Source organism: Arachis stenosperma, chromosome 5 (assembly GCF_014773155.1).
Source record: "Arachis stenosperma cultivar V10309 chromosome 5, arast.V10309.gnm1.PFL2, whole genome shotgun sequence".
NCBI lineage: Eukaryota > Viridiplantae > Streptophyta > Magnoliopsida > Fabales > Fabaceae > Arachis > Arachis stenosperma.
In genome coordinates this window covers 59969525-59973946 of record NC_080381.1, presented here as the reverse complement: position 1 = coordinate 59973946, position 4422 = coordinate 59969525, and the positions used below count along the sequence as shown (strand labels likewise).

Below are 4422 nucleotides of genomic sequence, written 5' to 3'. Positions count from 1 at the left end.
CTGTGGCTAGGAAGGGTCTGCCAAGGATGATGGATTCATCCATGCACTTCCCAGTCTCTAGGACTATGAAATCAGCAGGGATGTAATGGTCTTCAACTTTCACCAAAACATCCTCTACAAGTCCATAAGCTTGTTTTCTTGAATTGTCTGCCATCTCTAGTGAGATTCTCGCAGCTTGTACCTCAAAGATCCCTAGCTTCTCCATTACAGATAGAGGCATGAGGTTTATGCTTGACTCTAAGTCACACAGAGCCTTCTTAAAGGTCATGGTGCCTATGGTACAAGGTATTGAGAACTTCCCAGGGTCCTGTCTCTTTCGAGGTAATTTCTGCCTTGACAAGTCATCCAGTTCTTTGGTGAACAAAGGGGGTTCATCCTCCCAAGTCTCATTACCAAATAACTTGTCATTTAGCTTCATGATTGCTCCAAGGTACTTGGCAACGTGCTCTTCAGTGACATATTCATCCTCTTCAGAGGAAGAAAACTCATCAGAGCTCATGAATGGCAGAAGTAAATCCAATGGTATCTCTATGGTCTCATTATGAGCCTCAGATTCCCATGGTTCCTCATTAGGGAACTCATTGGAGGCCAGTGGACGTCCATTGAGGTCTTCCTCAGTGGCGCTCACTGCCTCTTCCTCCTCTCCAAATTCGGCCATGTGGGTCATGTTAACGGCCATGCATTCTCCTTTTGGATTCTCTTCTGTATTGCTTGAAAGAGTGCTAGGAGGGAGTTCAGTAACTTTCTTACTCAGCTGACCCACTTGTGCCTCCAAATTCTTAATGGAGGACCTTGTTTCAGTCATGAAACTTTGAGTGGTTTTGATTAGATCAGAGACCATGGTTGCTAAGTCAGAGTGGCTCTGCTTAGAATTTTCTGTCTGTTGCTGAGAAGATGATGGAAAAGGCTTGCCATTGCTAAACCTGTTTCTTCCACCATTATTGTTTTTGAAACCTTGTTGAGGTCTCTGTTGATCCTTCCATGAAAGATTTGGATGATTTCTCCATGAAGGATTATAGGTGTTTCCATAGGGTTCTCCTATGTAATTCACTTCTTCCATTGAAGGGTTCTCAAGATCATAAGCTTCTTCTTAAGATGAAGCATTCTTAGTACTGCCTGGTGCAGCTTGCATTCCAGACAGACTTTGAGAAATCAGATTGACTTGCTGAGTCAATATTTTGTTCTGAGCTAGTATGGCATTCAGAGTATCAATCTCAAGAACTCCTTTCTTCTGATTCGTCCCATTGTTCACAGGATTCCTTTCAGAAGTGTACATGAATTGGTTATTTGCAACCATTTCAATGAGTTCTTGAGCTTCTGCAGGCGTCTTCTTCAGATGAAGAGATCCTCCAGCAGAGCTATTCAATGACATCTTGGACAGTTCAGACAGACCATCATAGAAGATACCTATGATGCTCCATTCAGAAAGCATGTCAGAAGGACACTTCCTAATTAATTGTTTGTATCTTTCCCAAGCTTCATAGAGGGATTCACCTTCCTTCTGTCTGAAGGTTTGGACTTCCACTCTAAGCTTACTCAAATTTTGAGGTGGAAAGAACTTTGCCAAGAAGGCATTGACTAGCTTTTCCCAAGAGTTTAGGCTTTCTTTAAGTTCTGAGTCCTACCATATCCTAGCTCTGTCTCTTACAGCAAAAGGGAATAGCATAAGTCTGTAGACCTCAGGGTCAACCCCATTAGTCTTGACAGTGTCACAGATTTGCAAGAACTCAGCTAAAAACTGATGAGGATCTTCCAATGGAAGTCCATGGAACTAGCAATTCTATTGCATTAGAGAAACTAATTGAGGCTTAAGCTCAAAGTTGTTTGCTCCAATGGCAGGGATAGAGATGCTTCTCCCATAGAAGTCGGGAGTAGGTGCAGTAAAGTCACCCAGCATCTTCCATGCATTGTTGGCATTGTTGTTGTTTTTGGCTGCCATGGGTTCTTCTTCTTTGAAGATTTCTGTTAGGTCTTCTACAAAAAGTTGTGCCTTAGCTTCTCTTAGCTTTCGCTTCAAGGTCCTTTCAGGTTCAGGGTCAGCCTCAACAGGAATGCTTTTGTCTTTGCTCCTGCTCATATGAAAGAGAAGAGAACAAGAAAATATAGAATCCTCTATGTCACAGTATAGAGATTCCTTGAGGTGTCAGAGGAATAGAAAAATAGAAGGAAGAGGTAGAAGAATTCGAACTTATCAAGAAAGATGGAGTTCGAATTGTGCATTGAGGAGGAGTGTTAGTCCATAAATAGAAGGATGTGAGAAGAGGGGAAGAAATTTTCGAAAATAAATTAAAAAGATTTTAAAAACATTTTGAAAAATACTAATTGATTTTCGAAAACTAAGAGTGGAAAAGAAATAAAGTGATTTTTGAAAAAGATTTTGAAATTAGAAATCAAAAAGATATGATTGAAAACTATTTTAAAAAAGATGTGATTAAGAAGATATGATTGAAAAGTTATGGTTTTAAAAAGATGTGATTGAGAAGATATGATTTGAAAAACAATTTAAAAAGATTTGATTTTGAAAATTAATGACCTGCCTAACAAGAAAGATATGATTCAGACATTAAACATTTCTCAACAGAAAAGGCAACATACTTGAAATGTTGAATCAAATCATTAATTGTTAGCAAGTATTTTTGAAAATGGAAAGAAATTGATTTTGAAAATTTATGATTGAAAAAATATGATTTGAAAAAGATTTGATTTTGAAAAATTATGAAAACTTGAAAAAAACTTGAATTAAAAACAAAATCTTCCCTCTTGTGCCATCCACCATTCTGGCGTTTAACGCCCAAAACACTACCCTTTTGGGCGTTAAACGCCCAGCCAGGCACCCTGCCTGGCTGGCGTTTAAATGCCAGTTTTCCTTTCTCACTGGGCGTTTTGAACGCCCAGCTTTTTCTGTGTAATTCCTCTGTTGTATGTTCTGAATCTTCAATTCTCTGTATTATTGACTTGAAAAGACACAATTAAAAATTTTTTTTTGGATTTTTAATAATGAGGAATAATCAAAATGCAACTAAAATCAAATAAACAATGCATGCAAGACACCAAACTTAGAAGTTTGTATACTATTGACACTAACAAATTGAGAATGCATATGAGACACAAGAAAACACTCAAGGCAAGAGAATTTAAAGATCAGAGCAAGGAAATCATCAAGAACAACTTGAAGATCAATTAAGACACATGAATGAATTCGAAAAATGCAAGAAGAATAGAAACATGCATTTGACACCAAACTTAAAATGAGACACTAGACTCAACAAGAAACATAAAATATTTTTGGTTTTTAAGATTTTAAAATTTTTTTGGATTTTTCGAAAATTAAGTGGAAAAGAAAATAAAGATATCAAAATTCTTAATGAGAATTCCAGGAATCATGCAATGTTAGTCTAAAGCTTTAGTCTAAAGGAATTAGACATGGCTAGCCAAGCTTCAGCAGGACATTGCATTCAAGAGCTAAATTGATGAGATTCAATCAGCTTTGCTGATGATAAAAACATCACCTTGAAACACTAGAATTCATTCTTAAGAACTCTGAAGAAAAATACCTAATCTAAGCAACAAGATGAACCGTCAGTTGTCTAAACTCAAACAATCCCCGGCAACGGCGCCAAAAACTTGGTGCATGAAATTGTGATCTCTACTTTTCACAACTCAAACAATCCCCGGTAATGGCTCCAAAAACTTGGTGCTCAATACCATGGTCTAAACATAATTTCACAACTTCGCACAACTAACCAGCAAGTGCACTGGGTCGTCCAAGTAATAAACCTTACGCGAGTAAGGGTCGATCCCACGGAGATTGTTGGTATGAAGCAAGCTATAGTCACCTTGTAAATCTCAGTCAGGCAGATTCAAATGGTTATGGATGATTTATGAATAAAGCATAAAATAAAGATAGAGATACTTATGTAATTCATTGGTGAGAATTTCAGATAAGCGTATGGAGATGCTTTGTCCCTTCCGTCTCTCTGCTTTCCTACTGTCTTCATCCAATCCTTCTTACTCCTTTCCATGGAAAGCTGTATGTTGGGCATCACCGTTGTCAGTGGCTACAGTCCCGTCCTCTCAGTGAAAATGTTCAACGCGCTCTGTCATAGCACGGCTAATCATCTGTCGTCAGGTTGGAATAGAATCCATTGATTCTTTTGCGTCTGTCACTAACGCCCAGCCTTCAGGAGTTTGAAGCTCATCATAGTCATTCAATCATTGAATCCTACTCAGAATACCACAGGCAAGGTTTAGACCTTCCGGATTCTCTTGAATGCCGCCATCAATTCTAGCTTATACCACGAAGATTCCGATTAAGGGATCCAAGAGATATCCACTCAATCTAAGGTAGAACGGCGTTGGTTGTCAGGCACATGTTCATAGGTGAGAATGATGATGAGTGTCACAAATCATCACATTCATCAT

The 4422-nt window shown here is 38.5% G+C and overlaps 1 non-coding gene across 1 annotated transcript; it reads left to right on the top strand.

Moving 5' to 3' along the window:
* The first annotated feature begins 1426 nt into the window (after positions 1-1426).
* On the top strand, positions 1427-1534 carry LOC130984463 (small nucleolar RNA R71). The gene has a single exon (XR_009088398.1). It is a non-coding gene; the product is annotated as a small nucleolar RNA R71 (small nucleolar RNA).
* The last annotated feature ends 2888 nt before the right edge of the window (positions 1535-4422 follow it).